Genomic DNA, 24148 nt, shown 5'->3' with positions numbered 1-24148 from the left:
ATGCTCTCTCCCACTTACTAAGAACATTATTTCATTTACATCTTGCCCTTTTATTTCTTTAAAAGTATCTAACGATTTGTTTTTATGAAGGATAGAATGAGACTAGAGCACAACTCAGCTCTGGCACGTGATGGTGCTGGTAATTTAATTAATCTGGTACCTCCGAGGTCTCAGGCATGCAGTTCTACTTAGCCCCTGGTACCTTCTGTCACACACACACACACACACACACACACACACACAGAAGGAGATGGAGAGAGAGAAGGACGACAGCACCAAAATTTCCTTTAATGCAGGAGGGGGCAAAGCTTGAATCTGGGTCATATGTAGGGCAAAGCAGCACAGTATCCAAGTGAGCTGTTTTGCTTGCTCACTAATTTTTAACAACAGCTTTCTTGAGACATAACTGAAATACAAAAAACAACACATATTTACAGTTTAATAAGTTTGACATCTGTCCACCCATGAAACTGTCACCACAGTCAAGGTAACAAATCTATTCAGTGTACTAGCCAGAATAATCTTAGTTTATATCAAGTAAATTCTGATTATAGTTGGCACTTTTAAAATTACAATTGGCCCTTTTTAATCTTATGGTTCCACATCTGCCAATTTGAATAACCATGGACTGAAAATACATACTGTGGGGCTAGGGAAATAACATCTTAGCTTACTTAACAGACTCTCATGTCTTCCACTCTGAGATCCCACAGTCAATCTCCAGTACCATCATAAACTGGATCTAAATAGTGCTTTGGTAAAAGAAAGAGAAAGAAAGAGGAGAATAAAAAAGAAAAGAAAATGCATACTGTTGGCTTAGGATAATTATATCAGTAATTAACATGTACCAGTGGTTTATTGTTTGGCTTTTTGTCGCATTATTCCCCAAACAATACAATACGGCAACTATTTACATAGCACTTAATTGAATCAGATATTATAAGTAGTTAGAAGTGATTTAAAGTATTGGGTTGAGACCTGGAAGTGACAAACCTGGGTAAGCACACATAGTAGGAAGCGCAAGGACCCACTCAAGGATCCGGGTTCAAGCTCCCGCTCCCCACCTGCAGGGAGCAACTTCACAAGCTGTGAAAAAGATCTGCAGGTGTCTCTCTTTGTCTCTTCCTCTCTATCCAAAAAAATTGGAAAAAATGTTCTTCAGGAGCAGTGTATTTTAGTGCTGGCACCAAGCCCTAGAGATAACCCTGGAGGAAAAACAAACAAAAAAGCAAACAAAAACAAAGTATTGGCTTGTCAGAAAAGTCATGACTTATTTTTCTGTTTTTCCTATGCAAAAGTGCTTCATGACTTTTCTGACAACCCAATATATGGGAGGATAACCAAGCTAAAGTCTTATACTCTTAAAATGGTGTCACTGTCCAACAACAGATGAGTGGCTGAGCAAGTTGTGGTATATATACACAATGGAATACTACTCAGCTGTAAAAAATGGTGACTTCACTGTTTTCAGCCAATCTTGGATGGACCTTGAAAAAATCATGTTGAGTGAAAAAAGTCAAACAGAAGGATGAATATGGGGTGATCTCACTCTCAGGCAGAAGTTGAAAAACAAGATCAGAAAAGAAAACACAAGTAGAACCTGAAATGGAATTGGCGTAATGCACCAAAGTAAAAGACTCTGGGGTGGGTGGGTGGGGAGAATACAGGTCCAAGAAGGATTCAGAGGACCTAGTGGGGGTTGTATTTTTATATGGGAAACTGGGGAATGTTATGCTTGTACAAACTATTGTATTTACTGTTGAATGTAAAACATTAATTCCCCAATAAAGAAATATGGAGGAACATGTGAGGGGTGCAGGTGGAAGGCTTCACCCATTTAGTATGATGGTACAGGAACCTTGGTGGTGAGTGCAGTGAGTTGTATACACACACACACACACACACACACACATATAATTATACCTCTAAAATCTATAATATTGTAAGTCAATTTTAGATCAATAAAGTTTTGTTTAAAAAGAAAAAGTGTGTAGGAGGGCACCAGAAAGGCGGCTCAAGGGGTAGAGCACAGGACTTAGCTGAGTGAAGCCTGGATTTGATGTTTCATACTGTAGATGCCAGAACCACGTGTTGCTCTGGTGTCTCTCATTGTTTTGTAATATATATATATCACTAGGTCTTTGCTGAGGTCTTGCACCTGCATGATTCCACAATTCCTCATGGACTCTTTTATTTTTTATTTTTTTTTAGATAAGAGGGAAGGGGGGGAGAAACACCATAGCACTGCTCCACCACTTTTTTCCTTTTTTTGCCTCCAGGGTTATTACTATGGCTTGGTGCCTGCAACACAAATCCACTGCTCCTGGAGACCATTTTTCCCTTTTTTGTTGCCCTTGTTGTTATTGTTATTGTTGTTGTATAGGACAGAAAGAAATTGAGAGAGGAGAGGAAGACGGGGAGAGAGAGATAGACACCTGCAAACCTGCTGGGATCCCAGGGGCTTGAGCCAGAATCCTTGAGCCCATCCTTGTGCTGATCCTTGAGCTTCATGCCATGTGTGTTTAATCTTCTGAGCTACAGTCCTTTTTTTAAATTTTATTTATTTATTTATTTTTGGATGTAAATAGTTTACTTCAAAACGTGGGAAGTTGTAAGTGAGATAGTAAAGCAAAAAAAGTCAAACAGGATACATTAATAATGAGTAAATTTTCCATAGAAAAACATCAGAATGGTGATTGCCAGGGACTAGAGGCAGAAGGAAATGAGATGTTGGTTAAAGGGTACACACTTTCAGTTATATGATGAATTAGATCTGGGATCTAATGTACAGCATGGTGCTTATTGTTCACAATATTGCATTGTACATTTGAGATTTACTAGGAGAGTAATCTTAAGCATTCTAACCCCATGGAGAAAAAAAGTAACGGTGAGGTGATGGATATGTTAATTAACTTGATTGCAATAATCACTTCACAGTGTTTATATATATCAAATTATCATGTTGCACACTTTAAATACATATAATTTCAAATGTCAATTATGCCTTAATACTTCAGGAGGGAAAATGATGAGAAGGTTTCTCCTGTGGGAAAATAGGACAAACTCTGCCGAGATTCCTCTGAGAAGCCGTGTAGAATCGAGTCTCCGATTGGACTAAGATGAGAACACGGAGACATGAATCCCTCAATTCTGCTCTCCTTGACTGAGGGTTGCTCATTGGGAGTATTAGCTCAAAGTCACTACTGGCCAGCCATCTTCTTAGATCAAACATTCCTCCAAGTAGCTAGAGAAGGCCCTGTGGCAGAAATATAACTGTTGGAAGCAGAACCTGTCTGCAAACCCTGTAAACATCTTCCACCCCTTCCCCTCACTTCAGAATGGGGTAGGAAGATGTAGGCAGAATGATTACAGTATCTGACTCCTGATCCATAAACACTTGCTGTTGAGTTTACCTCAACGACTGAGTTTAAATAAGTCTAGGTGCTACTCTTTTTTTATTATTTATAGTTTTTTAAAATAATTTATTTCTTTATTGGGGAATTAATGTTTTACATTCAACAGTAAATATAATAGTTTGTACATGCATAACATTCCCCAGATTCCCATTTAACAATACAACCCCCACTATGTCATTCATCATCTTTCATGGACCTGTATTCTCCCCACGCACCCACCCCAGAGTCTTTTACTTTGGTGCTTTTTACTTTTTATTTTAAATTGGAGCACTGATCAGCTCTAACTTATTGTGTGCCAAGGTCTGAACTTGGAAACTTGGAGCCTCAAACATGAAAGTCTTTTGTATAATCATTATGTTCTCTCCCTGCTCCATGCCCCACTACTCTTGAAGCTTCTTTGTATGATGCTCCTATGTGGTGGTTTGTGAACCTGAATTGGGTCCTCATACATGATAATATGTGTACTCTACTGGGTGAGCCACTACCTGGCCCATAAAAATCTTTTAAGAAATGTTTATGGGAGGATATGACTAGGCTATTTGCAGATACTACTAAATTTTATTCAAGGGGCTTGAGCATCTGAGGATTTGGACATCCCTAAGGTAGGACTAGACATAAATCTTAATTGCCTTCAGGCACATATTTATGGTTGTAAATCTGACTGAGCATAGCCAGTTAATGAGAAGCCTTGGGAATTTAGTTTAAGAAGAGACAAGATCTTCATTAAAGATTCCAGGACATTTCAGTGAGAAGCAAAGTCATTCCGACTAATGCTGCTGGAACAACTGGATATTCACATTGCAAAAGGATGAAGTTGGAACACTTGCTATTGCCTTGTAAAAATTAACTCAAATTCACATGGCCCATAGACATGAAGAAATGCCCCACTTATCACTAGAGAAATTCAAATTACACTGAGGTGGGGGGTGGTAGAGACAGTATAATGAGTATGCAAAAAGGCTTTCAGGTTCTAGAGACCCAGGTACAATTCCTCACACCACCACAAGCCAGAACCGAACAATGCTGTGGCCAAACAAACAAACAAACCTATATACCAAGATTCCAGCTTTCACCTGTTGAGAATGCAGTGTGATAATGATGTGGAAAAAGAATATGGAAAACTCTTAAATAAAAGTCGAAACACATTATAACTAGCATTACCACTCTTAAACGTTTATCCAAAAGACATGAAAACACTAATTCAAAGAGACATGCACTGCTATGTTCATAGTTGCATTATTCACAATAACCAAGGAGTGGAAGAACCGAAATATACATCAACAGATTACTGGGTAAAGATGGGATATATACTCCATGCAATTCTGCTCTGAAATTTGTTAGCGAGCATAAATCAAACCACCATCCACTGTAAGGAAGCAAAGATGTTTATTGACGAATTGCAATCCGGGCCGAGATGGTGACTGGTGTTAGTCTACCAAGCTCGACCCCGAACAGGGCTCAAACAATACAATTTATAGGAATTCAGACTACACTCAGGGAGGGGGAGCACATCACCTTATCAACCTACATCCAATAACAGGCTATAGCAAACACAAGATCCAATCATTTCAAACTTAGCAAAAGCATGATCCATTCAAAGCAAAGCGCGGGCTAGTTTCAAATATAGTAAGATCACACAACCAATAGAATTCAACCAGGCAGGGTCGCCACATCCCCCTGCCATCTGCTATGACCACCCATCCGGTGGGCTGCATACCACAAAGTCAGTTCAAAGGTCCTGATAAGGCTTATCCCCATGTAGGGTCCTTTGAACAATGGGTGGCCTTCACTGATTAGGTCCTGCTTATTCAAGGGGGAAGGGGCAAGGAATTTTACACCTCATACTACAAGCAACTCATACTAAAAGCACTTAACAACTGCATAAAAAGGGAATTTCAAGGCTACTGCCTTTTACATTCCCCACTTGTCTTAGCCGAGAATCAAATCTTTGATTCATCTTCATCTTTTTTTCTTTTGGGTCAGTGGGATCAGCAACTGTCCTCTTCAAATGAATGTGATGAATCTAGTGGCACTTTCTGGCAACCTTTGCAGCAGTTGGTGTACTCAGGATCACAATATAAGGTCTTTCTCACTGGGTGTGCCTTGTGGAGCAGGCAGCAGGTGACAGGGTCCTTCCCAAAGGCTTGTAGCACAGCATTCTAATTGTCCTGCAATATAGGCTGGAGATCTGTAAGAACTTGGTAACAGTTGTGGGATAGATCAGAGACAAGAGCATCACAGATCATGACAGCAGCAGTCTGCCAAAAACCATTTCAAAGGGAGACAGTTTGTTTACAATGGGAAACAGTGTACTCTCAGAAGGGCCTGAGCCAGGAGCGATACCCATCCCCTGCCAGTTTCAAGGGTTAATTAAGTCTCCTTTAAGGTCTAATTTATCTCTCTACCTGCCCAGGGATATGGGGCTCGTTAGCATAATGAAATTCCCAATTTGTTCCCATTTCTCAGGTCACTAACTGAGACACAAAAACAGTGAATGTCTGCTTACCAGAACCAATGGTGAGAGGGAACTCTCCACCTGGGCACTGTTTTATCTAAAATTTTCTTGCTCACCATCTATGCCCCCTCAGACTTTATTGGTTAAATCTCTACCCAACTTGAAAATGTGTCTATAAATATCAGCAAGTACTTATACCCAAAAGTCTCTGATTTTACTTCTGTAAAATCTATTTAGTCTCTAGTCCTAATCTCTTGCCCATCTTATTTCTCCTTACTGTATCCAGGGTCCTTTGGAAGCAGGGAGCCTAGTAGAATCAATGTCAAGGCTGGCCCTGCTTGTTGTGTAGCTGCACAAGTGGCTTCATCTGCCCTCTAGTTTCTTTTCTGATGTCCGGAACAATGGGTCACGGCTGCTTCTTGCAGGGTCCATGCGGCCTCCAGTAGGTTCTTTGTGCTGGATCATCTTCCCGGTGGGGGTAAGGAATCTTCTCTCCCCACATGCTCCATGCACACGCCATGTAGCAAAGGCATACCTCTTGGCAGTCATGCATTTGTAGGGAGCCTCAGGATCCGTCTCCAACATCAGGGTGGCAGGGTTCAGGCTGGTGGCAGCACTGAATTTCACTCATGGCTGGTCTAGGAACAGAACTTGGTAGCAGGTTAGGTGGGCATTGGACTTGCCCCAGTGATGGCTTGTCTGCTTTCCTTACCAGCTGTGCCACAGGTGCTATTGTCTTCAGGCATTTTGTCCATCCAGCAGCTACAGGGTCCAATATTTGACAAATAGGCAACGGGTCTGTGCCATGACCCAAGTTTTTGGGTCAGCACTCCCCGGCTTATGCCTTTAAGTTCATCCACCAGCAGTCTAAATGGCTTGTTGATAAAACAGCCTTTCTTCCAGTGTCCTTTTTCTTTGCAGCAACATCACTGATCTTTCTCTTCCCTTAGCCCCAATTTTCTGACTTTCCTTTTCCCTCTGGGCACTGCCCCAACTTTCTCTTTCTTTCTTTCTTCCTTCCTTCCTTCCTTTCTTTCTTTCTTTCCAAAGTCTAATGTCAAAACATTTACCAACTTCTTAAAAACCCTCTGAGCAATCTCTCAGCTTTTCTTTAAAATCTTTCTGTCTTCTGTAACTTTTTTCTAACACCTGGGGCAGATTTGAGCAACAAAAGGCCAAATTTAGTGTCATTCTATTTACCTTAGAGAAATTTGTGGGCCATTTTACTGCCTCTTGGAGACCCCCTAAGAGAACCTGGCAGTATGATTGAAGGGGTATCACTGCTGTACTTGTACATTTGTAACCAGTAAGACATACACAAAAACAGATTAAGAGCTTACCAAAACTGACAATCTAATGACCAGAATTTGCCTATACATCTCTATGTAATTTTAGAAGGTCTTTTTAACAAACAGATATACCAGTATAGTATATAAAGTCAATATCTAATGTGTTGACATAATAAAATGATCACCATTTTTTAGCATTATTTTAAACTGCTTGGACAATTTAAGCACAATATCAAAACAGTTTTTGTTAAGATCTTTACTCATCACAAAGCTATCATGAATAAGTGTAGATATAAAACTCTTAATAGATTTTACCTCTTAGAACTCTAATATGGCAACTTAAAAGGCTAAAATAAACCTCATAACTTAAATATTCAAAATAATAATTTTGTTAAACCAGGATTTGCCAAAACAAATCTTCTATCAGACCAAAAATACCATTTGTCAAGAATAAATCTCTGACAGTGTCTTAAAACAAACCAGATAATTTTTAAAAGCAGAAAGATATAAAGAGGAAAACCAGAGCAAAAGCCTTAGGCTAGAAAATCATTAATATAACCAATGTGTTATTTTTCACTCACCTAAGCCAGTTCTACTTCTCTAGTTGAGAAGGTATTTTAAAACGTTTACATGTCAATAACCTTCTTGCCATTTTTCACACAAGAGATAGAGACACATCTTCAGCGTGTGATACCTAACTTGAGAGGCTCTGTTTGAATTTTAAAGAGCATACATTTAAAAGTTATTTTTTTAACCTCCTGTAGCAATTTTCATAACCAGGATCTCTAAACCAAATTCAGTTTAACTAAATTTTTCTTTAAACTTTAAACAAACTCTAATTACTTAGAGAGTTAACACATACTAGAGACTTCTCAAAGCATTTTCAATGTCAGACAAATGCCAAATTTGCTGTGGACCAATATCTATAAAATAGATAATTTGCATATCAATTTGGAGAAGATGAATTGTCACATTAAATACTTAAGACTTTAAATCTTTAGCTGTCTTAGCAAATGAATTTTTACCCTTATATTACCACATAAGAACTGTATTGAAAACTCTTTTTTTAAAGAACTTTGATAAGAATGCAGCTTTAAAGTTACTTACACTTTTAACCTTAAGATTAACATTTTTAGGCCACTAAAACAAACCTAAAACACACATATAAACATGTAAGACATCTCATAGCCACCTTTTTATCATTTATATATCTGGGCTGATTGCTTAGGGGAAAAGAGCAGCTTTTAACCAGTACAGACACATCTTAGCACTATACCTGGTCAAACACAAATTTAGATCTGCACTCACACAATTTTTCAAGATGAAACATCTCACATTTATATACTAAGATTTTTCTTTTATCCAATAGCTCCTAGGACAACCTTAACTAGCCCTAAATAAATAAGGAGAAAGAAACAAATTCTTTCAGCTTCTCTCCACGAGGAGCCCAAGAGGACCAAGGGCAGTTTCAGACAGCTCCAGTCAGCTCTGGGGGGCATGGGTAAAGCCACACACATGCTAGCACTATCACCCATCTGCACCCATGGGCCCGTCCCAGGTCACAGCCACACCGAGGCAGGGCGGGGTGTCTGTCGCCCCTGCACTAGAGCTGCTGCCTGGCCCGGCTCCAGGCCCCTGCTGTGACCAGCCAGCCTGACTCCTGTGAGGGCGGGGTGGCACCCTCAGGGTCCTGCCTGGACTAGCCTGAGGACATGATTCTGCTACTCAGGCTTAAAAGAGAGACAAAGACAAGGCAAAATTCAGCTGGCAACTTCAGGCCGGAACCAAATCTGGTCCCGTCGCTCTGAGATGATTTCTTAATGTTGACCAAAAAGACACAGGGACACAAAATAGCACAGAAACACATCTTACATTGAAGGTGAGCCTCTCTGAGGAACAAAAAGTCATGAGTTTATATTTATGCACTCCTACCCCCAAACTATGAGTAACCAGGTCCAGTGGGGTAGATGCCACCTGGCCCATTCCTGCAAAGTGAAAGTAAGTGAACACGAAACACAGACTGACAAACAGACAAGACACACACAGACAGACAAGCGTGCTTAACAAATGTCCAGACAATACCTAACACCCCAGATTTCACGGGTTCTTTTTATACTTTTTCTTACAGCCAGCTGGCACACCGTTTTCTCATTCTCACACACTTTTTCCCTATCAACCCAAAGGGTGTCCACTTGGGACCTTCTTCCCTTTTTAGGTTGCAAGTAGTTTTTATTAATGGAGACTCCAGTTTTTCTAAAATTTTTAACCTTTAACCTCCTGTGGTACCGTAACACAAAATAAGGGAAGGAGACAAACAAAAAGACAAACCGCAAATGCTGCGAGACCAACAAGGCAGATTGTAAGTGGGGAAAAGGAACTGACATCTGACGGATGTCAGGCACACAACAATGCTCGCCTGGCCGGGCCCCTCGCGGGACCTTAAGGGGTCTTAGCTTAGGGGTGACCGTATGATCCCCGGTCTAGGTCTCAACTACATTGAGAACCCCCACTTAGCTGAAACGACTCCACGGACACGCAGGTTAGAGCCCACTCAAGCCCCGTAGCTTTTCAGGCCGTGAGGCACATAACATTCACACACACGCAGCAGACCATCCATTCAGTCAAGATTGGGCAATTACCATTCCGGCCACCGCTACTAAGGAATATTGCCAGTTAGGCCTTCGGGAATCACCAAAGAGTAGCTCTGGCCAGACCCCTCAGTTGCACTAATAGGCTCAGCCTTTTCGCGAATTGCCAAAGAGAGGAGAGTAAAAGAGACAAACACAGAGTGGCCACGAGAGACAGTTCGGAAGTGGACCCTTTTCCAGATCCTTACGTGGACCCTGTTTCAGGTCCCGGGTGAACCCTGTTTCAGGTTCCGGGGCGAACCCTGTTCCAGATCCTTACCCCAGCAGCCTGGGAGTCGTCACTCCCCAGTGCTGCGGTCTGGGATTTTTAACGCGGCGTCCCGCAATCCACAGACCCCCAGGCCCCGCGGGGACTTACACAAAAATCAAGCTTGACTCACTGGTCCTCCGGAGGCACAGAGCTAGAAAAGAAATGGTACCATACAAAATTCAGGCCTGACTTACCGGCGCCGGGCAGGACTTCCAAGGCCTCCGAGGGTCCGGACCCAGGATGGGGTGTCCTCAGGAATACCCGTCTGAGAGATCTCGCTGGGGCCTCCAAATGTTAGCGAGCATAAATCAAACCACCATCCACTGTAAGGAAGCAAAGATGTTTATTGACGAATTGCAATCCGGGCCGAGATGGTGACTGGTGTTAGTCTACCAAGCTCGACCCCGAACAGGGCTCAAACAATACAATTTATAGGAATTCAGACTACACTCAGGGAGGGGGAGCACATCACCTTATCAACCTACATCCAATAACAGGCTATAGCAAACACAAGATCCAATCATTTCAAACTTAGCAAAAGCATGATCCATTCAAAGCAAAGCGCGGGCTAGTTTCAAATATAGTAAGATCACACAACCAATAGAATTCAACCAGGCAGGGTCGCCACATCCCCCTGCCATCTGCTATGACCACCCATCCGGTGGGCTGCATACCACAAAGTCAGTTCAAAGGTCCTGATAAGGCTTATCCCCATGTAGGGTCCTTTGAACAATGGGTGGCCTTCACTGATTAGGTCCTGCTTATTCAAGGGGGAAGGGGCAAGGAATTTTACACCTCATACTACAAGCAACTCATACTAAAAGCACTTAACAACTGCATAAAAAGGGAATTTCAAGGCTACTGCCTTTTACAAAATTAAAAAAAAAAAAAAAAGAGGAGTTGGGCGGTAGTGCAGTGGGTTAATCGCATGCGGTGCGAAGCGCAAGAACCAGTGTAAGGATCCCGGTTCGAGCCCCTTGGCTCCCCATCTGCAGGGGGCTCGCTTCACAGGTGGTGAAGCAGGTCTGCAGGTGTCTATCTTTCTCTTCCCCTCTTCATTTCTCTCTGTCCTATCCAACAATAACAACATCAATATCAACAACAATAAAAACTACAACAATAAAACAAGGGCAACAAAAGGAAATAAATAAATAAATATTTAAAAAATGATGATATTCTGTCCTTCAGGACAAAATGGATGAGACTGTAGGTGATTATACTTAGTGAAAAAAAGTGGTGAAAGACAACTACCAGATGGCTTCATTCATATGTGGAATCTAGAGATTTGAAATACATGAACTTGCAGAAGCAAGCAAGCAAACAAAAGAGAAGTAACTGAATTGTCTCTAAGACTATTTGTGAGGACTCTAGTGGTTATTGTTGGGAGGATTGGGCTGCAACTTGTATGATGAGTACAGATACTCTGTAACCTGATAATCTTGGTAATTTTATAAACCATTATTAAATCACTAACTAAAAGAAAAATTAACTTAAAATGGATGACAGGCATACTAATACCTAGAACTGTAAGGCTCGGATGAAAACAGATACAAATATCTGTGACTTCAGATTAGGCAATGGTGTTTTAGGTATGACACCAAATACAGAGGAGAAAAAAAGAGAAAGGAATTGGACTTTTTATTCTTTAAAAATTTGGGCGGCGTGTCATAGAGCAAGAGAATCTGGGTAAGAGGAGCAGAAGGAAGTAGAAGACAAATGATAAATCCAGAAAATGCTGAAGAAGTACAATTAAAAAGCAGGATGTCTTCATGTATGTAAAAAACCAAGAGGTTCAGGTTTCCTCAGAAAATGATTACAGGAACAATGGTTCTAGGGATTACAGCACAACTCAAACAAAAATGAAGAACAAACAACTTCCTGTTGCAACCTTGGCTAAGAGATGTCACTGATGACCACATTCTCCACTCCTCCACAGAACATTCCTCAAGCAAGAGTATCCCTTGTTTCTGCCCAGATGGCTGGATGGTAAACAAGCCGAACTGCTTGTATCTGTTAATTCCTATTATTTCTCCTGTATGTGTTACTTCTCTGCTTTCATTTTGATTGCTAGGTAATTTGAGATCAACAACTTTGTGCACAGTTTAGTGTGTGTTACTATTTAAGGAAATATACATGGGGTAGAACTTTTTATTAGCTTAACAGTGCATTGATGAAAAGAACATCTTAGAATGACATAAAGTAATATATTAAAAAAATAATTGTATGTATTTTCTAACCAATCTTAACTGGTCCCCAAATGACAAATTTTACAAGTTTAATGTTTTGTTTTCTGCCAGGAACCATTTCTCTGCTTGATAGATGATAAGCTTTGAAACAATGGAAGCCCTCGAGACAAGTTTCATTTCCCCCCTGGGCAGGCCATTTCCCCTCAGGTAGACCATTTATCAGAAATAGTGACACAACACATAGTTGTGGTAGCAAACATGGTTTCGGCCATTGTATGTTGCAAGGAACATTCCACTTTGAAGATTGCTCCCCCCCCCTCCTCTAGCACTTCCCCCCTCCTTCCCCAAAGCCTTATAATGCCTGTGAATACAATAAAATTTTGCAGCTTTATCAGAAACTTGACTTGCTGTCATTCTTTCATGTGTCTTGTCCCTGTCATTCCAGGTCTTTTAGGTTCCTAGCCCCTGTTCACCGCCCCGCTGGTCGGGGCAGTTTTCTTTAATACATTATTATTTTCACTTTTATGCTTCCAAAGACACCAACAAGAAAGTTAACAAACAACCACAGAATGGGAAATTACTTGCAAATTATATAACAGGTAAAGATCTACTATCTTAAATATTTTTTAACTTTTATAATTCATCAGTAAACTGATAACCTAATTAAAAATAGCTGAGAGAATTGAATTGGCATTTTTATATAGATACTGGATTGTTGGAAAAGTCATGAAGCATCTTTTCATAGAAAAACGGAAAAAGGGAGTCGGGAGGTAGCTCAGTGGGTTAAGCGCATGTGGTGTGAAGCGCAAGGACCGTCGTCCTAGGAACCCTGTCCTAGGATCCCCGGTAGAGCCCCCGGCTCCCCACCTGTAGGGGAGTCGCTTCACAAGCGGTGAAGCAGGTCTGCAGGTGTCTAACTTTGCCCCTCTTTGTCTTCCCCTCTTCTCTCCATTTCTCTCTGTCCTAACAACGACAACATCAATAACAACAATAACAACTACAACAACAATAAAAGAAAGACAAGGGCAACAAAAGGGAAAATAAATAAATAAAAATTAAAAATTAAAAAAAACAAAAACAAAAAATATGTCAGTATCTAAATGGTCAATAAAAACATGAAAAGATGTTAAATATTAGTTGTTACAGAAATGCTAGTCAAAAGTACAACATGATATCACGTCATCCCACCAGCATGGCTCTAATTAAAATGGATAATTGAAAATGTGACAAAGCTATAAAGAAATTAAAAGGCTTGGTGGATAAGCAGTCATGCACCGGGTTAAGTGCACATAGTAGAAGTACAAGTACCTGCTCAAGGACCCCGGTTTTAGTCTCCCAACCCCCCACTTGCTGGGAGGTCACTTCACAAGCAATGAAGCAGGTCTGCAGGTGTTGATCTTTCTCTCCCCCTCTCTGTATTCTCCTCCTCTCTCAATTTCTCTCATTCCTATCCAACAGCAATAACAATAACAGCAACAACAACAAAAAAATGGAATGGAAAAAAATAGCCAACAGGAGCAGTAGGTTTATGGTGCAGGCACCAAGCCCCAACGATAACCCTGGAGGCGAAATAATAATAATAATAATAGATTACATATTTCTGGTGGGAAAGTAAAAATGCGCAGTTACTTTGGAAAGCAGCTTGGAAATTCCATAAAAGTAAACAGATTACTAATTCTATATAATAGGCTTTACTGTATACTCTGGCAATTCCACTTCGAGATACATACCAAAGAGAATTGAAAAGATGCGCTAGTGTAAACAGTTGTTTATGAATGTTCACAGCATTATTTATAATAGTCAAGAAGTAGAGATAGGCCAGATATCTTTCAACTGACACATGAGTATTAAAATGTGATATATCCATACAATGAAACATTATTTAACTAAAAAATATGAAATAGTGACTCAGCTACAAAGGGCATGGACCTTGAAAACATTATGCTCAGTGAAAGGAGCCCTTTTGTATAGTTCTGTTATATGAAAATTTTAATTAGGCAAATCCATAGAGACAGAACGTAGATAGTGGTTGCCAGGGACTAAGGGAAAGAAAAAATAGAGTGACTGGTAATGAGTACAAGGTTTCCATGTGAGGTGATAAAAATGCTTTAGAGGCTAGATAAGTGATACGTTATAGAGCTATTATGACTTTACTAAACGTCACTGAACTGCAAATTCTAATTTCTTTTTAGTGCCAGGAATCCAACCCAGGTTCTCATACATGTAAATTATATGCTTTGCCACTGAGTTACATCCCTGGTCCCAGAGCCATAAATTTTAAAAGAACAGATTTTTATGATATGTGAAGTATGTATCTTAAAAAGAGAAGCGAGGAATAGACAAACCAAGAGTCCAGGAAAAATAAAAGTACATATCACACAACAGTGAGTCCAGACACATGCTCTTATTTTCATTTTATTACTATTTTATCATTAAATATTTAATTTTTAAATTTTCTTTTCTTTTATGTGGCACCAGAGAATGAATTCAGGACCTTGCTCATACATGATACCACTGAGCCATCTCTCCTGCACATTTTTTCTGTTTTTTATTCTTTTGGAAGAGGAAGAGAGACACCACGGCACTGCTCCACTATCTACAGAGTTCCATCAGTGCTCCCACGGGCTGCCAGGGCTTGAATCCAGGGCTTCATGCATGGTAAGACACAGTCTATACCAGGTGAACTATCTCCTGGCCCCTTAATTTTTATTTTAGATACGATTCTAACAGTGCGGGTTATTGGCTTCCTTTATTGCCTGTTTAGCCAGTATATGCAATGTTCTTCCTCTACAAACTCTTTCCTCACCAATGACCACAGTAGCCATTTTCATACTGTGTGACTTTATTAACTGAAGCACAAGGGGATCTGACTCAAACCAGGGCTGTTCTGGTTCCTTTGAGACTGTGGCACTTGGAGAGGCGATTCCTAGTTCTCTGTGAATAACTGGAACTGAGATAGTGTAAGCTTAGTGATTGTGGCAGGGTCATGTTCATGGAGATGATGAGAAAAGTCACTGCTCCTGGAAGCCATTTTCCCCATTTTGTTGCCCTTGCTATTGCCCTTGTGATAGTTGATGTAGCTTTTGTTGTTGTTGGATAGGATAGAGAGAAATCGAGAGAAGAGGGGAAGACAAAGAGGAGGAGAGAAAGATAGACACCTGCGAACTTGCTTCACCACCTGTGAAGCGACCCCCCTGTAGGTGGGGAGCTGGGGGCTCGAATAGGAATTCTTGTGCTGGTCCTTGGGCTTTGAGCCATGCGTGCTTAATGTGCTGCGCTACCACCCAACCCCCTCCTTTCTTTTCTTTTTCTTTTCTTTTCTTTCCTTTTCCTTTATTTTTTACTTACCACATATGAAACAGAAAGAGAAGCAAAAGAACTGCTCTGGTACAGATAGTACTAGGACTGAACCAGAAACCCCAGGCATGCAAGTCCTGTGCTGTACCAGCTCAACAATTTCCCCAGCTGGATTTTGTGGAGTTCCTGCTTCCTGGTTCTGCCCTCTCGGCTCACCTTTGCCCTTAAGATACCTCATAATCAGGGACCAGGCATAGGTGTGCCTGAATGAGTGCACATGCTAAAATGTACAGACTGGGGTTTAAGCCCTTGGTCCTTACCTGCAGGGGAAAGGCTTCACTAGCAGTGAAGCAATCCTGCAGGTATCTCTCTCTCCCCCTCTGTATCCCCCCTCCATGTCTCTCTGTCCTATCAAATAATAAATTTAAGGAAGATACCTCAGGGCAGGGGCAGATAGCATAATGGTCATGCAAGAAGACTCTCATGCCTGAGGCTCTGAAGTCCCAGGTTCAGTTTCCCATACCACCATAAACCAGAGCTGAGCAGTGCACTGATTAAAAAAAAAAAAAAAAGATACTTCGTAATCTTATAATAGATATTAATTTTCTCAGAAGCTAGAAATCCATTTTCAAAAGTTAATAAGCTTCTGGAACTTGGAATGGAGAAGACTTTGGCTATGGTGCTAGGTTCTAGGAGATGAAAAATGTATTGTCACTGATAATGTACACGCCGAGATAAATGTATGAAGCTAACAAATTACTGTAAAAAATGGCGACTAATCCCTAGCACTGCAAAAACGGTATCATCTGTTTTCCATCTACACCATGCCTCGGCCTCGAGTGAGCTTAATGTGCAGCTTGGCGATACGAGAATCCGGCATGAAGCCCAGCCAGTCTATCTTGGCGTTACTCTCGATCGCACTCTGTCATTTCACAAACATCTCATAAAAACTGCAGCAAAGGTGGGCGCGAGGAATAACATCATTGCAAGACTGACCAGCTCCTCATGGGGCGCGAGCGCTTCCACACTACGATCATCATCTCTGGCATTATGCTATTCTACTGCAGAATACTGTGCCCCAGTATGGTTCCGTAGCCCCCATGTCCACTTGGTCGATTCCAAATTATATTCCTCCATGAGGATAATTTCTGGAACCATCCGTTCCACCCCGGTTCCATGGCTGCCAGTTCTTAGCAACATTGCCCCGCCAGATATTCGTCAGGATGCGGCATCATCTAAGTTCATTTCCCACGTCTACGCTCGACTGGACCTGCCAATATACGCGGATATCTTCGCCCACCCTGTCCAACGCTTGACGTCTCGTCACCCAATCTGGTCCCCTATGCCTGCACTGAACTTCTCTGTTCCAGACTCTTGGAAACAGAGTTGGCAGTCAGCTGAGGTAAAGAACAAACACCTCATCACAGACCCCTGCAAGTGTCAACCCGGCTTTGACCTAGCACGTTATGATTGGGCCCTCCTCAATCGGTATCGAACAGGCCCTGGCCGGTACGCCGCTATGTTCCATCGCTGGGGAGCCAGAGACGACCCGAACTGCCCCTGTGGCTCCAGACAGACTATGACCCACATAGTCAACGACTGCCACCTCTCCAGATTCAAAGGAGGTCTCGAAACTTTACATCAGGCTCAACCTGACGCTGTTGACTGGCTATGGAAGAAGGGCAAACGCTAGAAGAAGAAGGGCGGGGAAACACTGATAAGGTCACTAGTGCTAAAAGTAGTAAAAAAAATAACTCATTAACAAAATATAATCTGTAAAAAAGCAAAGGCAAAAATTCACAAAAGGCTATTGGGCCTGGAACTATTTAGTTGAAAGGTCAGTGTTAATTGGCTGAAATATGGAGATAATGTTTGTCAAAATAGCCTTGAGCCACAGGAGGCCAGATGAGGCAGTATCCTGTATTCAGAAACAGCTTCAATTGGGAAAAAAAAAGTGTAAATTGAATGCTCGGACTTCTGAAGATATAAGATTTACTTATCTGGTACATAGACATTGTGAAATACATCATTACCTAATAATGACTAACACATATGTTCCAATTGTATAATTATATATACCTCAAGAGAAGGCATATTCTCTAAGAGCAAATTGGTAGCAAAACTGAAAAATAAATTATTTTATTATTTTGCTGTTGCTTTTCCTATGAACCTTGAGACTGAAGCTATTGTAGAACAAACAAGAAAAACAAACAAACAACCTTGTGTCTGTTGAGATGGCCTAGCTGATCATGGGACTAGCACACATGATGTACTGAGTACCATCCCCAGCACTGCACTGATGGAGAGGTACTTTGGTTCTTGTTCCCTCACTAAAATAAGTGAATAAACAAACCTTAGTGGGTTTTGTATAATGGGGGGGGGATAACGTAACAGTTATGCAAAGAGACTCTTCAATCCCGTGCACTGCCACAAGCCAGAGCTGAGCAGTGCTCTGGTAAAACAAACAGACAAAGAAGCAAACCTTAAAACATTTTTTAAAATGGATCATTTCTAAAGGGAAAATGAGAAACTTAACTCATTTCTCTTTATTTATTTATTTTGCCTCCAGGGTTATCACTGGGGCTCAAGTGTAGTGGAGGCTATTTTTCCCCTTTTGTTGCCCTTGTTGTTTATCATTGTTGTTGTTGTTATTGTTGTTGTTGGATAGGACAGAGAGAAATCGAGAGAGGAGGGGAAGACAGAGAGGAGGAGAGAAAGACACCTGCAGACCTGCTTCACCTCCCTGCAGGTGGGGAGGTGGTCCTTGTGCTTTGCACTATGTGCGCTTAACCTGCTGTGCTACCACCTGGTCCCTTCTTCTCTCTTTTTAAAATATTTTATTTACTTATTAATGAGAGAGATAAGAGGAGAGAGAAAGAGAAACAGACATCACTCTGGTACATGCCAGGGATTATGCTTCAGGCCACAAGCTTGAAGGTCCAACATTTTATCCACTACACCACCTCCCAGACCACTATTTTTCTTTTCAGTGCAGTGCTATGTAATAAAACCAGAGCTTAGAGCATGTACAATACTGCTGAGACACCTCTCTGGCCCAATTTTTAGTCTGTATATTTTTAGAAAGAGATACCAAAATACCATTCAACCATCCATAGTGGTTCCTGTTCATGCGGCTCCCATATGATGCTGGAGAATGAACTCAGGATCTCATGCTTAGAAGGCATGTGCTCTATCTGCTGAGCCATCTCCTACGTCCTTGGTTTTTATCTTATAGACTGTATGCTGGTCTCAGATAAAATGTGCTATCTGCTAGGCCAGTGGATCTCAGTCCTATCAGATCTACTGTTCTTTTGAAAAGAAATGTTTTCTAATATCCCTTTAGCAGATCTACAATAAGTTAACATGGAATATAACTTGCTTATGCTCAATTAAATATGTACTTGGATGTGTGTTTTGGTTTGCATTTTCATAATGATTAGTGACGCTGAGTTTCTTTCATGTGATTATAGCTATTTGTACATGTTTGAAAAAATGTTTTAGATTATTTTGAAATAGGTTACTTGTTTAAGTGTTACAGATTCTCATCTGGGGAGATAGCATAACAGTTACACAAACAATTCTCATGCCTGAGGCTCTGAAGTCCCATAAGCCCGAGCTGAGAAATGCCCTGGAAAAAAAAGAAGTCATAAGGGTTCTTTATGTATTCTAGATGTGACTCTAGATATAATTTCTTGTCAAATATATGATTTGCAAATGTTTTCTCCCATTTAGTTTGTGGGGTAGGGTAGGAGTAGGATCACAATGTACTAAAAGGAGAAAATGAGAAGACTGATACTCTTTTTTTTTTTGCTCCAGGGTTTGCTGAGGCTTGGTGCCTGCACCACAGATCCACTGTTCCTAGACACTATTCCCCCCCTTTTTTGGTTGCTCTTGTTGTTTTATCATTGTCGTGGTTATTATTGTTGTTGTTGTTGATGTAGCTATTGGATAGAACAGAGAGAAATGGAGAGAGGAGGGGAAGACAGAAAGAAATGGAGAAATGGAGAGAGAAAGAGAGACACCTGCAGACCTACTTCACCACCTGTGAAGTGATTCCCCTGCAGGTGGGGAGCCGGGGACTTGAACCAGGATCCTTATGCTGGTCCCTGTGCTTCGTGTCATGTGCACTTAAACTGCTGCGCCACCGCCCAACCGCCCAACCCCACCGCCCAACCTGCTGCGCCACCAACCAACCCCCCCCCACTGCGCCACCGCCCAACTATGAATGCAAGAGGTTATAAAGCAATTATGAGGTTGACCTGTGGGGATTGTGTCTGACATTACAGAAAATAATATTCAGTATTCAGGAGTGGTGTGTGTGTGTGTGTGTGTGTTCTTAGATGAACTATTTGCTTTTGGGAAAGACTTTTTCCTTATGCATAAAATGGAAAACAGTAGTTTTGTGTCAAGTCTGATATGTTTGTAATAATGGCAATAGCTAAATGCGCTTTAGGTTTCAAAGGATTCAATCTCAGGTGCCGAGTGGTAGAGCAGTGGGTTAAGTGTACATGGCGCAAAGCACAAGGACTGGCGTAAGGATCTGGGTTCGAACCCCCAGCTCCCCACCTGGAGGGGTGTCACTTTACAAGCGGTGAAGCAGGTCTGCAGGTTTCTATCTTTCTCTCTCCCTCTCTGTCTTCCCCTCCTCTCTCCATTTCTCTCTGTCCTATCCAACAACAATAATACTAACAACAACAACAATAATAACAATAAACAAGGGCAACAAAAGGGAAAAAAGATTAATAAAATTGTAACAAAAAAAGAAAAGGCAAATGATTCAATCTCACATGAACCATTCTGCAGCACGAACTGAGAAGTAGAAGTAGAATTGAGTCAGGATATGAGTCTGTCTGATTTTGGAATATTTGCTCTTAATGGTTTCATTATGCAGTTTCCATTATGCTGTTAGATAACTTTGTCTGCTTTAGTTATCGTGTAAAATTATGTGGGGTGATTTTTATGATTCCATATGCTTGGTCAGATTAAGATACAATGAGAATTGTTCACTCGGATAGGGGAGAAATTTCGATTGTGGAGATTAAATATCTTTTCCAAATCTATTTAGAAGGTGTTAGATAACTAATTACTTGAGAAGATTAACCAAAAGACTCAGGGACACAAAGCCCAAAGGCATAGTCTTATTGTCAAATCTGCTACCTTCCTAAGATGGTGACTTTATTACTTTGGGAATCAAGTTCCCCACATCCCCCTATTTCATTTATTTCATACTCTCCAGAGCCAGAGCCTATGATCATGTTACTTTATTTGTGGCAAAAGAAACTGCAGATATGACTAAATTATGATTTTTCAGATGGGAGACTATTCTGGACTATCCAGATGAGTTAATCACAAGAGTTCTTCAACAAATGGAAGGGAGAAACTGGAGAATCAGAATCAGAAAACCTCACATAGTCACAGAATCATAGGTCAGAGTGATGAAATAACTAGCTGGAGTGATGAGCTAGGGAATAAAGATGGACAAGGCAAGAAATGGATTCCTCTAGAACATCCAGATGGTATGCTACCCTGTAATAACACCTTGATTCTAACCAGTAAGACTTCTTTCCAGTTTCTGATCTCCAGAGATGTAAAGTTACTTATTTGTACTGTCTGAAGTCACTAAGTATGTATAACTTGCTACAAGAGCATTATAAAACACAGTTACTAACTGTAATGTTTCCATAGAAACATGAAAGGTAGATTCTTAATTCAGATTAAGTACAAAAAATTTCATTCAATATCTTTAATCTTGGGACAGTGTTTTTTTTTTTTTTGGAGGAGGATCCCCAGTGTCTAATTTTTTTGTATTTATTTATTTTCCCTTTTGTTGCCCTTCTTTTTCATTGTTGTTGTAGTTATTGTTGTTATTGATGTCCTCATTGTTAGATAGGACAGAGAGAAAAGGAGAGAGGAGGGGAAGACTGAGTGGGGGAGAGAAAGCTAGACACCTGCAGACCTGCTTCACTGCCTGTGAAGGGATACCCCTGCAGGTGGGAGCAGGAGGCTTGAACCGGGATCCTTACACTGGTCCTTGAGCTTTGCGCCATGTGCGCTTAACCCGCTACACTACTGCCTGACTCCCAGTGTCTGTTTTTCTATGTACACTCAAATATGTGGTAGAGTACCAGAGGAGGTAAGAAAAAAGTATAAAACTAACTACAATAGATAAATGATTATTCTTTCTCAAAGTAATTTTTTTGTAAGCATGAAAATGAAATCTCTCCCCTAAACAAAATAACTGCTTAAAAAACACAAGGTCAGTTGTGTAAACTTAGGCTTTTCCCTTTAATATGTAGAAAAAAAAAGATTTTTTTTTTCAGCAGAGTAGAAATGTTTGTTTCATTTGATGTTCTTAATGACCTTTTCATGGTAATCAAAGGGGAGTCCTATTCAATGGTAGAAAAACATCAGTGGGGGGTCAGGCAATAGCGCAGTGGGTTAAGCGCACATGGTGCAAGTGCAAGGACTGGTCTAAGGATCCATGTTCGAGCCCCGGCTCCCCACCTGCAGGAAAGTCGCTTCACAGGCGGTGAAGCAGGTCTGCAGGTGTCTCTCTTTCTCTCCCTCTCTCTGTCTTCCCCTTTTCTCTCCATTTCTCTCTGTCCTATCCAACAATGACGTCAATAACAACAATAACTACAACAACAATAAAAACAACAAGGGCAACAAAAGGGAAAATAAATCAATAATAATAATAATAATGAAGAAGAAAAACATCAGTGATAGACCACAGAGTCAATGGCAACACAAGACAGAGATTTAATCTGGAAAGCTTATAACCCACTCAGGATATCTTGTTTATATGCACTTCAAGCAAAGTAGGTAGTTCTTATAGGATTTAGGTGATCATTTGTATTGGTTTGCCAAGAACTAAAGAAGTTGCCCAGGATGTCGGATTTTCAGTGTTAAAATTCAGAAAGTCCTGGGAAAACAGGTTAAGTTGGTCACCATTAAAAGGATTAAGTTAACTAGCTTTAGCAGTGATGACATAGCTTCATATTCTTTGTCCTTCCCAACCTCTGGAGACTGTACAGGTCTAACTTGAACTAGGCTTATTAGAAAAGAAGGGGCTGGGACCAGGCGGTGGTGCACCTGGTTTAAGCACACACACTACAGTGCACAAGGACCTGGGTTCAAGCCCCTGGTCCCCACCTGCAGGGGGAAAGCTTCATGAGTGGTGAAGCAGGGCTGCAGTTGTCTCTCTGTCTCTCTCCATCTCTATCTTCCTTTCCCCTCAATTTCTCTCTGTCTCTATCCAATAAAAAATAAAGTTTAAAAAAAAGGATTAAAAATATTTTTAAAAAAATAAAAGAAGGGGCTATTGCAAAATGTATGTAGATGTTTCAAGAAATGTATTCTCAAACCATACTTCTCATTTATATCAGACAACTTTAAGTTTATTTGGAAGAAAAGAAACAAATCAGACCCTAGTGGTGGTGCACGGGTTGAACACACATATTACTAAGTGCAAGGACTGGGGTTCAAGCCCCTTGCTCCCCACCTGCAGTGAGGACGCTTCATGAGCAGTGAAGCAGGTCTGCAGGTGTCTGCTTTTATCTGTCCTTCTCTACCTCAACTTCTCTGTCCTATCCAGTTAAAAAAAAAAGTGGGGGGAGTCAGGCAGTAGCGCAGTGGGTTAAGCGTATGTGGCATAAAGCGCAAGGACCGGCATAAGGATCCCGGTTCGAGCCCCCAGCTCCCCACCTGCAGGGGAGTTGCTTCACAAACAATGAAGCAGGTCTGCAGGTGTCTATCTTTCTCTCCCCCTCTCTGTCTTCCCCTCCTCTCTCCATTTCTCTCTGTTCTATCCAACAACAATGACATCAATAACAGCAACAATAATAACTACAAAAATAAAACAAGGGCAACAAAAGGAAAATAAATATTTTTAAAAGGGGGGGAATATACGCCAGGAGCAGTAGATTCTTAGTGCTGACACTAACCCCAATGATAAAACAAAACAAACAAACAAAAAACCAACTAAAAAAAAAAACAAAGACAAAAACAAGGATGGGGGTAGATAGCATAATGGTTATGCAAAGAGGCTCTCCTGCCCGAGGCTCCAAGGTTCCAGGATCAATCCCCCGAATCACCATAAGTCAGAGTTGAACAGTGCTCTGCTAAAACAAACAAACACAAAAATAATCGTTAGCAGATCCATATCTAAACTATGGGAATTCAGGTTTCTACACTCTGAATAGCAGTTTCTGTTTCGAAAACCACCTACATGTGAGTGGTACTCAGAACTCCCATTTTTACAATCAAAAGTGTATCCTCAGTGTTTGACAAAACACTGGGAGGTCTCTGTTTTTTGCTAGTTATTGTGCCTCCCTCTATCTGCCATCAGAGATTTATCTTCATGACAGTTGGTGCCAATGCAGAACAGAAAGCACCAAGAGAAGGAATCTTCAACTCCCAAACCATTGACCTGCTAGTAACATTATACTTTTTGTTTGTCTGGATACAGAAAAATGACTTATAAGGTAATGTAGACAAATCACAGGGCAATCTCTTAGGATTTTTTTCTTTTAAAAATATTTATTTATCAAAAAACAATTTTATTTATCATTGAATAGAGACAGAAGGAAATTAAGAGGGGAGGAGAGG

The 24148-nt window shown here is 40.9% G+C and overlaps 1 protein-coding gene across 1 annotated transcript in view; it reads left to right on the top strand.

The window, feature by feature from the left end:
• The window catches only part of IFT81 (intraflagellar transport 81), a 270130-nt gene that overhangs the window by 2260 nt on the left and 243722 nt on the right, over positions 1–24148 (top strand). The gene's annotated exons all lie outside the window — the stretch shown is intronic.

The sequence above is a fragment of the Erinaceus europaeus genome, chromosome 6 (genome assembly GCF_950295315.1).
Source record: "Erinaceus europaeus chromosome 6, mEriEur2.1, whole genome shotgun sequence".
Taxonomy (NCBI): domain Eukaryota; kingdom Metazoa; phylum Chordata; class Mammalia; order Eulipotyphla; family Erinaceidae; genus Erinaceus; species Erinaceus europaeus.
Note: the sequence above shows the minus strand (reverse complement) of the source record. Positions and strands in the feature narration are given on the sequence as shown.